The sequence below is a fragment of the Haemaphysalis longicornis genome, unplaced genomic scaffold, assembly GCF_048455015.1.
Source record: "Haemaphysalis longicornis isolate Haplotype H1 unplaced genomic scaffold, Haemaphysalis longicornis Haplotype H1 scaffold_12, whole genome shotgun sequence".
NCBI lineage: Eukaryota > Metazoa > Arthropoda > Arachnida > Ixodida > Ixodidae > Haemaphysalis > Haemaphysalis longicornis.
Window position 1 is genome coordinate 53957428 of NW_027526225.1, and position 11545 is coordinate 53968972.

General features: G+C 46.6%; 1 long non-coding RNA gene across 1 annotated transcript; it reads left to right on the forward strand.

Moving 5' to 3' along the window:
* The first annotated feature begins 159 nt into the window (after window positions 1-159).
* LOC144162663 (uncharacterized) lies at window positions 160-3343 on the forward strand. Its single transcript, XR_013320736.1, has 3 exons — window positions 160-588; window positions 1263-1438; window positions 2629-3343. It is a non-coding gene; the product is annotated as an uncharacterized LOC144162663 (long non-coding RNA).
* Window positions 3344-11545: the final 8202 nt, after the last annotated feature.

Here is an 11545-nt window from a genome sequence, read left to right on the forward strand (position 1 = left end):
TGAGCGGGGCGGCGACGGACGCGGCTGGGATCGAGAGTAACCGGAAATTATTTCGTTTAAGATGCAAATCAAGGTCATAAAACAGTCCCTTTAACTAAAAACCACCCATAGTAATTGTTAACAATGGTCTGTTTAAGCAAATAGCAATCCCCAATCATCTACAGTCAAAGCATAACGCGTGTTTCAGACATTAGTGAATGTGATCTGGCAACCCGGGCGCTCGCAACCGAGCCGCATCGGCGTTCTCGACAGCGTTTCGTTGGTTTCATGTTCGTTTCTTCGTATTTTTGTGCGTGCGCAGCAAAAGGATCTAAGAAATGCGCAGAAAAGTTGCACCAAGGTTCACAGAAGGTGAAAAGACTCTTCTTGTGTTGGTTTTAAAGACGCGGCGAAGAAAATTATAGCGCAAGGACGACGTATCTTCCGTTGCAGCGAAAGCTTCCCAGTGGCGAGATGTTGCTACGGGATTTTAACTCCGTCTTTGGTGTCACAAAACGCGACGCGGCAGGACTGAACAATGCTGGAACAACGTGAAGCAGAAGTGGAACGAGGAATGGTTCCGCGGAAAGCGAGAGGAATTGAAGGCCGGTAAGTAACACGTTCGCAATTTCGTTGAAAGACCCTAGCATTGCGCTACCGATAGATGTTACTGCCGTAGCGCCTTACGTTCGAAAGCTGCTTCTTTCACGCGTCCTGCTGTGATTTTTTTCTTGTGTTAAAAGAACTTTGCCGGTTCTTAAGGGCCGCGGATGTTATGTCATCCCTGTTTCGTTCTTGGATATAATAATAATCCGTTTCAACGTAGCCGAATTTTGAATCTCAAGCCTTTCAAAATAAAAAACCTCCCCTCAACAAGGATATACAAAATTTAGTAACCGAACCTGTAGTGTACCGCGCATCATGTGCACAAAGGAAATGTGTGCCAGCCAGATTCAGCTTCTGAACCGACAAATAATCTGTCCACATCCAGGTACTGAGAGCTTATCGGCAGTACTGTGAAACCCCAGCATACTGCAGTACGGGGAGGCCTGCCCTAGCTATAGCACAGCAGCCTTAAAGTGAAGCTTTCATTTTCACATTTCAACTACTGTCTACTATAGTTTGAAAGAGAAGTCAAAATGTGACCACAGAAGCACAGGTATATGTGTGTGTGCGTGTGACTATTTTCACTGGAATGCTGCTGTTAGAGCCATTTCAGTGCTCACATTCACTCCAGCCTTTTTTTTTTTTTTACTGACCGTGTGTTACGCATTGCTTTCTAGGGGGAGGACCACTACCTCGACCCATGTCGCCGACCATGGAGATGGTTGGCATACGGCCTGAAAACAAGAATTACTTGGTCGGAACACGCCACCTGCTGCCTGTGCAGAGTCGACTGGTCCTACAGTTGGTGCAGGCAATGGTGGACAGCACCAGGGACACCGTGTTTATGCCACAGGTCGGTAAAAAAAAACTGTCCAACATCTCTGAGCTGCAGTGCAGTGAGGGCTCGTGGTTGAATTAATTAGCTTTGGTTTCTAAACAGGGGCCTAATCACGTGTGAATCCATTTTGCCGCAGAAGAAAGAAAAAGCAGTGGCCATCCGCATTTTTTAGCATGCAGGTTTAATGCAGGCTGCTGCAGCCTGTTTTCTGGTTGAGGCTGAAAAATGAAAGGTCAGCTCATGTTAAAGGGGCCGTGAAGACAAAATTAAAGTTTGGTTGACTGGAAAGATTGCCTCGTTAGAATAACACTGCACAAATTTTAACACAGACTTGACTCAAATAAATGAAATAATGAGGAAAACAGATGATGGGTTTGCAATACCCTAGCTACTTTTCCGCACTGAACTGACGACGTATTATTGGCAGCTCGCTGCAATTCGCTGAGGCCGACAAAATCCGATGCAAAGTACAAAGCTTGCAGAACAAGATCTCTGCATTTACATTTAGTGCACATGCTTTTTATAGCAGTAGCAAGTGTTGGGTAAACAGTAGAAGTTACAAGTGAATACATAAACATAGAAGAAAGGTGTATTTTGTCTTAATGGCCCCTTTGAAGACCCCCAGGTGGTCTAAATTCTTAGTTATCCACTACGGTGCGTCTCGTAATCACCTCAGTTGCACTTCGGTGTAACGATGGAGTGACGTGTCCTGCACACCAGCCTCACGTGTGGCATACTGCTCTCTAATAGACATTGCACACACACCAGGACGCAGTGTTGAAAACCCAAAGACTGCTTTACTTTAATTTTTTTGTCTTTTGGTGCGAATTACTTGGAAAAGCAGGCTGGCGACACGTCACGCCGCGGCTACCCCACAAACATAGTTCTCCGCAGCTACAGTGCGCACCTTTTTTACTTGCATGCCATCACATTTACCTGTCACATGGCACGCTCTAAGCTAACTCTAAGTTTTGCCCCAGGCCATGTGCTGAAAAAACGGAGTGGTAACTCACATGGCCCCTTTAATTCCCCGTACATACTCAAATGGCTGTGTAAAGAGTAAGGCAGCCAATTTGTGTATCGTGGAATAGGCAGTGGCGTCACCTTTGCCTTGAAAGGAAGATCACCTCCACCTACCCTTCCGTGCACTCACATATCGCATAAGATTTCACATTCAACAGATATAGTTTGCTTGTTCATTTCAGATGACTCATCCAAGCCAGACTCATCTCCAGGGGAAACATGGGCTGTGACAGCGCAAGACGACAGTCTACCACGAGAGTCTCTTTGGGAGCCAAGTCTGGTGGCGGCAGCTACAGCTTCCGCAGCCGGCAGTTGCAGCGGCAGTGATGCAGCAGCGCCCGCTACGGAGGCCGCAGGGCATCCAAACAGTCATATGGCTCTCCTCGAGTGAAAGCTCTGGGCTGACGATAACACGAGGGTGGAGCTCCTGCAGGAGGAGCACAACCTGCACCTTCTGCTGATAAGGAGGTGCACCTGAGAAAATACAGCTAGAGGACCAGCTGATAAACCAGCAAAAAGAGCTTGAGTTAGAGCTCCCGAGTATAAAATTAAGCGTGAGAAAACTTTGCTCGCCCAGGCTTTGGAGTGAGAATTTGACAGGAGCCCGTGTAGTCGGGATGAAGGGAGAGAGAATTTTATCGTATTGCGAGCAGGAGGATGTTGTCAGGGCCTTGTCCTTTCTGGAGTGGTGTTTCTTGTTGGACTGTGTTGGACACCAGCCGAAGAACTTTTAAAAACAAACGACATTTTGGATTTTCTAGAGTTTTGTTGTCCATAGGCAAACCAAAACGTGTTTGTCTTTGAAAGGTTTGGATCTCTTGTTTTGCCAGTGTTTTTTTAATTTTTATGGCCAAGGCTTTGCAACAGAAATAATAAAAGTATGTGTAAGCTCTGTGATTTCAGTGTGCTGCCTTTATTTGACAAATGTGGCTATTAGAGCTTTTAGGAGTACTTGAACAAAACCAAATGCCTTCGTACAGGCATTTTGTTACTGGTCTGGTATTTTTCTTTGCACACTCTAGTGGCAGCTTTTTTGCACTAGGGGCAACAAGAATGGCGAGCAATTTAGAATAAAATACAGAAATACTTAGCGGACAGGGAACTACTTGCTTGATTCGAATTGAAACGTGGATGTTCATGTACGTGCGTTGCAGTGATGTTTGCTGCTTGAGCAACATCAGCGTTTTGTGAATATGTGCCTCCCCAGCTCACAGTATTGAATCTACGTAGGAGTCGCTGCCCAAGTTCAGTCATCAATATCCACTTTTATCATGCATGAAGCTAACAAACCCCACAAGAAGGCTATAGCAGGATAATGCAATTCACAAGAAAATAACGGTTTGAGGAACATGTGAAAATCACACGATATCAGTGATGGAGTTTGCGGCCAGCCAACCCGGTTGTTGCAAAAACATTTATTTAAGCCGATTAAAATCAAGTAAATGTGGGTGGCCTCTTTAGTTCAGCAAGCCAAGAACAATCACTGCTGTTCTAGCCCGAAGATGAAGCGTTCCCCAGTCTTTACGTGACAGCTATTCAGGCGGCAAAAGAAAAAAAAAAGAGTGACACCGAAGCATTCCCCACAATTTCTTTTCGGCTTGCTTAAAAAGTAGCACTTCAGTGCGGTCTCCACATAACTGTGTGTAACATCAGGCTATTCGTTATAATTGTTCAAGAAATTACCACCCGTTTATCTCAGCGAGCACGTCGTAACTGGTAAGTGTGGGTTGGCGTCCCCAGATGACGGAGTGGAGACTATAGCCAGCAACTCGCACGGCCCGTGTCGTCACTGGGACTGGACTAGTGCTGTAGTACACGGTCGACAAAAGCCATTTTCAACAAACATGACTGTGTAATTGTATTGGGCCCTAGGTTCCATTGGATGTGCTGCCTGAATGCTAGCATGCAGTTAACACGCCAACTATGCTGTTTGGTTACCTCACAAATGACCTTACTGATTACACTGTAGAGTAAAAAAAATTGGAGCTGCAATAACTCTTTGTGCATGTGAGACCACTTTTGGGGCCAGAAGAACTGGGTGTAACTGAAGGCCAGTCCTTTAATGCAAAACAAAGATGTATGCTGTATACATGGTCCCTCTCAAGGAGAAACTTGCGCACTATAACCTGCACAACATTCCCTTTTCGCTGGATTTACTGTGTAGACCAAAAACACTGTTAACAATCACACAATGTTGCAACAAAGAGAAAAAACAACACCAGGAAATGTTCAAACTAACCACGTGAAGCCACTATCGGGAGGGATGCGACAAGGTATACTCGGTGACAAGTTCAAGGGATACCGCAGCGCAAAAGCAAGTTGGCTGATATCAGTCATCAGAGGGCCGTGAATGGCAATAATACTATTTGCAGCACTACCTCGACGCGACCGGGAAGTGCACCAGCCGCTCAAACAGTGGCTTTTTTCCGATCAGCTCCGTCACCCTCTTTACGGTGTGGCACACAGTAGGTTTCACCAGTCTCCCGTAGCTGCTTGAAAGGAGCCGGCGCCGTAAAAACTGGCGAAAACGGAGGGTCAGCATCAGCTGCTGCAGTGTAGGCTGTGGCAGTCCCCGGCGATCATCGTACACCGCCTTTGGTGGCCGCTCAACGAACTGCAGCGGTATTTTCGGCTTTTCGTCGTATACGCGTCACCAAACACAACATCAGTGGCACGACACACTGCCCCGAAGCCGGCGATCCATCGCGCAACGTCGCGCCGCTGCCGCTGCCGCTACCGGTGCCGAGCCGCCATGTTGGAATAACGAAGCGACGAAGTTGCCTTCAAGTTCGGCTTTTCGTCGTATACGCGTCACCAAACACAACATCAGTGGCACGACAGACTGCCTCGAAGCCGGCGATCCATCGCGCAACGTCGCGCCGCTACCGCTGCCGAGGCGCCATGTTGGAATAACGAAGCGACGAAGTTGACTTCAAGCCTTCAAGGTAGCTACGAAGCAGACTTGAATTTCGGCCGACCAAGATCAGTCGAAGTACGGTTGAAGTGCGATCGAAGAGCGGGTTGGGTCTATGAATTGAGGGAAGCCGACTTAGACGGCGGCAAGTTAAGCTCGGTTTAAGTTGAGAAGAAGATACATCTATGAATTCTTCGAGTCGTTTATGTAGGCTAAACATTTATAAACCACGAAATCTGGAAACTCGGTTCATACTTGTCAATATTGTTCAGGGAGAAAAAAAAACATTAGGCATATTTGAGGCGAGGCGCCAATGCAAGAGTGGTATTTGCATTCAATCAATCAATCAATCAAATCAAACTTTATTTCAACATCAACATCAAGCGATACAGATGCAGATGGCAATGAACAAAAAGCCACTTAAACGGGCTTGAAGGCGTCCACTGCCCTGTCCACTTGGCAGGAGGCAAGACAACAATATTAGAAAAGCAATAAATCAGTATGCAATTTGAAAGAAAACTTAGCAAGCAGAAAACATCTTTGAAAAATTGCACTCATCACAAAAATACACATGAAAGCACGGAAAAGGAAAACAGTAATTAAGAACATCTTGAACTGAACAACTGCGCTCGTCACAATACACGTCAAAACACAAAGAAAAAACATTGTTCTTTTCATTAAATATACCTGGCTGCTTGGTTTTTGCGGCAGCATATTAAAGAACGGGTCTTGAAAAAGTGTTTTGATCTCGCAATACAAAAAGCACTCGCCACCCTCCCCCCCCCTTTTCCGTGGCAGTGTTCCAAGTCAAAACTAACAAAAGGTTCAAGTAGATGGCGCAGTCAGTGTAACACGTGAAAATTGAATTGAAAAAAAAAAAAGCAAAGCTTCACTGTGTTTATCGTGGGAAAGCAAGATTGGAAGGGAAGAAGAACATGAGAGGTGGGCAGGGTAGAGGAGACGCGTTTAGTTGGCAGGGGTGGCAGAAGACATTGTCTTTCAACAAAATTTACACTGAAGCGAGCAAATACGCGGCCCACTTTTTTAATTGTATGAGTACGAGTGAAGTTGTTGGTGAAACAATTGAAGCTTGTCAGCGAGTTTTAGGGTGGGTCATGAGTGATTTGCTGGCCAACAGATCGTACACGATGTAAGAGGCCAGGGCCCGAGACACGGAGGCTGTTGACGTGCATTTCTGAGAGCAGTGGGGAGAGAGAGAGAGAAAACTCTTTAAAGGGGCCCTAAACAGGGTTGTAAAAGTTGCGATTTGACGTGCCGCAAAAGCTGGAGTACTGTCCAAGGAACAACCTGCCGCAAAAATGGTTTAAAGGAGCCATGAAGAGAAAACACAAGTTTGGTTTATTCAAAAGATGGCCTCGTCAGAATCATACTGACACCACTTTTAACGTAAACTTCGTTCAAATAAGCTACATAATTAGGAAAAAAGGGAATGGCCATGCGACCCACTAGCTCATTTCCCGCAACAGAACCTATGATGTCATTCGAGCCAGTTCTGCGATTGGCGGAGGCCGGCGAAAGTAAACGCAAATTAGGCAGAGCTCACAAGCTTGCCGAACTAGCTATTTGCGCTTAAATTTATGGCACATTCTTTTTAAAGCCGTAATAATGGTGGTAAGTTTAAGTTACGAAAGCACATGTAAACATAGAAGTACCGCTTCGTACTGCTGTTGTTGGTACTGCACGCACTATTCTTGTTTAGCTGCACAGAACTGCGAGGCTTTGGGGTTGTCTCAGACGACACTGGCCGATTGATTGACGTGACGGTGTCTTACGTGAACATATTTGTCGAGCGAGCACTATGTTTCACGAAACCATTTTCTCCCAGAACGAAAAAAAAAGGCAGAAAACGACACGCCACGGTATGGTGGCGCCATCTAGGTACAGTAACGTAAACAAACGCGCGAGTACCTCAGTGCCAGCACCAACGTACAGGGTGGAGACACCCTTTGAACGGTCCCGTGCCGCTGCAGTTAGGTCAACGTGCACAACACGTCGTTCTCGTTTCCCACGAGACCCAGCAACGCGAAACAGATAAGAGGATTCAAACTTCGCCAGGTAACCCCGTTGCGGCGATAATTTTAGCGCGGTTTTGATACAGTCACTTGTTTCGTCAGCGAGCGAGTGGACCAAAATGGCGGCGCCAGCGCATACGTGTCTCCACCCTGTACGGCGGATGCGTGAATCAAGGGACCCTAGGCTGCAGAGCGGTCGGTTCCTGTGATGTCATTTGGGACCACAAGAACGCACGATTGAGCGGGAAAATAAAAAATTTTTCCTAAATTGATTAATTTCTCAGTGAATAAAGCATCGTTTGCATTCGGACAAGCGCTGGGGGCACTATAAAACACGAAATCTTTCGAATAACACAAACTTGCATTTTGTCTTCATGGCTCCTTTAAAGGCGTTGAGTATTAGCCGAGTTATCGTTCGTTAAAAAGCGCCAGCAATAATACCTGGAGCTATTCCCCTCTCGTCGCGCTTCCAAAGCACTGTGGAAGCAGTGACGCCATTGACCAGGCACAAGACCACCTAGAGAAACAGGGCATTTGTAAAGGCTAGTTGGTGCTGCATAGCTTGAGTGGGGGGGCGCTTAAACAAGGACAAGAAAGAGTACAAAGCAGGACGAAGCGCAACTAACAACTGATTTTTTTACACAGATTGAACAACACAGAACATACACGTGCTTGTATGAAAAAAAAAGGGTCCAAAAAAAGAGTACAAAAAAAAGGAGTTCGAACGTATGTGATTACAACTGCACACGGTTTTACATGGAGCGCATGCTAAGCACTTAGCGTGACAAGAAGTCTATTGCCCTTTTTGATAAGGTGATAGATGGTGCGCTGACATATTCTCCTTCTTTTCCAGACATATCTCGCGCTGCATCTTTATCCTTGACCTCAGGAGCACTGACGTTGTAGGGTACTCCGCCGTGCATTCAGACCTTGCGCAATGCTGTGCGAGGTTGTTCGGCATGGTTATCAGCGAGCGTGTGTACTTGTGTTCCCGGAGCCATTCATTCAGGCAGCGACCAGTCTGGCCGATGTATGATTTGCCACCAGGAAGGGGAATGTTGTAAACACCACCTTGTCCACATTTTACAAACTTCTGCACGTGTTTTACTCCACAGCTCGATTCGGCAGTGTCGTCATGCCTGTCCCGGTTAACTTTCTTGAAAAGGCCCCTTGATTTGTTGGGCACTGAAAAGACAACATGCACGTCGTGTGCGCCAGCTACCTTTTTTAGTCTGTGCAATATAGCATGGATGTATGGTAACACCACTATCCCTTTTTGCTTTTCTTTTTCTTTGCCGTCATTTTGCACTTTCCGCTCCTTCCCCACCACGTTCAACACTTTTTCTGCGACTGATGCAATGACTTGGTCCAGGTACCCTGCATGCTTCAGTCTTTTTACTGCAGGCTGATGCTCTCGTGCACGTTATCGCAACTTGACTTCTGGATGGCCTGTGCCAGACATGACACTGCAATGCCGCGTTTTATGGTTTTTGAGTGGGCTGACGCGTAAGGGAGAAAACCTTTTGCTGTACGTGTCATACATCCAGCCCACACTGTTACCAAACTTGATCGGCAAGTCAAGGTACTGCAGGCAGGTCTCCCTGGGCTGCTCAAAAGTGAAATCCAGTCCTTTGTGTGCTTCTTTGAACTTTTCCAGTATATTCAGCGCGTTGTCCAGAGTGGCGCACCCCATCTCTGTAGACACAAGGAAGTCGTCCTTGTACCTGAAGCACTTGATGACCCCCATGTCCTGGAAGGCTTCCTGCAAGGCTGGAAAAGAAAGAGGATACGCCAGCGCACCATCTATCGCCTTATCAAAAAGGGAAATAGACTTCTTGTCACGCTAAGTGCTGAGCATGCGCTCCATGTAAAACTGTGTGCAGTTGTAATCACGAATACGTTCGAACTTCTTTTTTTGTACCCTTTTCTTTTTCATACAAGCACGTGTATGTGTATGCTCAATCTGTGTTAATAAATAATGTGTTAATTGTGCTTCGTAATGCTTTGTAGTCTTTCTCATCCTTGTTCTACTAGTCAAAGTTTAAGTGTCCCCCACCCAAGCTAAATAAACAGGGCAAGGTTCGAGACTTTTTTTTTTTTTTTGGCAGCGCAGGCTTCTCCTACAACTGCTGAGCCGTTTGGGCCGCTCAAACGTTCCGGCCACTGTGCCCCTCGCGCCGGGTGCGCCCGCGTCGGCATGCCAGTTTTACAATAGCGGAAACGAGCATTTTGAAGGCCAGGTAGGGGGGTCCCAAGCACAGCATGCTCGCTCGCGACACTACTTGAAGATTTCCACCAACGGCTAGCGGCCCGCTAGCAGTTTCTGCATGCGGAGCTGTCGTGGCTAAAGGTCCTTCTGAGGTCGGCAAAAAAGGCTGCATTTGACGCTCACCAGCGCAATCTTTCACTGCACTATCAACCTCTCTCACGCATTTGTACACTGATTTTCAGCAATGGTGTCGCTCTGCCGGGAGGTGTATTATGCCGTATCGTGCAGTGGGCTCCTAGTCAACCTTGGTCGCGCGTGTAGCAGCGTTTCCACCTGCAGAGGATCTCCGTGTTTTTCAGCGTTAAACCTTGTAAAAGACGTGCTATATCTACAAGCTCAGCTAAGCTTGTGTGACGGATAGCAACGATCGACATTCGTCCGGAGTGACTACAAGGGGGAGGTGGCATGAGGTCAGATGAGGCAGTGTCAGCAGTGTAAGTGCGCTTGCGCCACTTATGGATAGGGTTCTGCGTTTTCGGATAAATCCGCTAAAATCCGAAAAACGCTCGCCGGTAAAAATTATGCGAATTCGGATTTATTCGAAAAACTCCAAATTCAGGGACCGCCGCCTGTGAAAACCAGACTACCGTTTATCTTTCCCTGACATCCTCGAACAACTTTTAGATGCAACGCATCTCTTTAACTCGCCTTGTCCCGCGTCGTTGTCGCGGCGTAGTCCGCATCCCTCCCCCATTCTCCTTGCCACGGCAGCTGCGCGCTCCGCCGCTCTCACCGCAGCGCGGTCAGCGCGCAGCTTGCGCTCGGTTAAAAATTTACACCATCTTCCCGCGAGGGGAACCGTGGGGTAGATGCGACGCATCGGGGGTGAACATGCTGTGTAAATAGGATACACAACAACAGCAATCCACACGGTGACATCGCTAACATAACGGAAACGCAACGGCAACCCCCGATGCGTTGCATCTACCCCATGGTTCCTCTCGCGGGAAGTGTAAATTTTTCCTATTCTATTTTCATGTCTCCACTTTTGTTTGTTACACTTACTTTCCCAAGCTTCACAAAGTGAGTCGCTTCGGAACCTTATCATAAAAAACCAGATCTCCCCACAACCAAGGTCAAACACTTCTCACCTTCCCTGCCACTCCACTTCGGGCCTTTTTCCCGGACATGTTCTTTTCCTAGAATTTCATTTGCCCTTCTCTGACCTCATTTCGCTAAAGATTAGACGTTTGAGTAAGCGCAAAGGAAGCAAAGGAACAAGGGCGAACGAAGTGGACGGGACATGGCGCTACTATCAACTCGTTTATTTTCACTGTGACGCCCGATTTTATACGGGACGGTACACCGGGTACACTGCGAACGAAAGAAAAGAGGGAAAGGGGAGGAACATGAGCAAATATAATAAAAACTGAAAACTAAAAAGTGGAGGAGGACAGTTCAAACACCCGCGTTAAAAAAGGCACTTTAGGAAGGCAAAAACTAGTGATTGGATAAGAATTTCAGTTCTTTCTTTGCCAGTGTTATGGAAGCTGTGCTAACGCATTTGTCTTTCAATGAAACAATCTGGTAGGCCTCGATGATTTCTCTTGTTAGCTGATCCTCGTGTCGGCCTACAATGCTGGTCTGATCAAAATGTGGAAGGAGCGTGCTGCAATGACAGACACTAACGTTGGAAAATATACCTGCATATACTACAGCAAGTTGCGAATGGATGTCACCACGAATGTTGCAAATATTGACTCTGCAATAATAATGTCTGTGCTGTTTGATTTCTTTTATTGTTGTACAGGTCATTTCTTAAAGATCAATACTGTACGACGATATAATAACTTGAAAAACTCCGAATTATGTGTACTTTGAAAGGACGCTCCGAAAAACTCCAAATTTGCAAAAAATAAACAAACTCCGAAAAACGCCCTCCG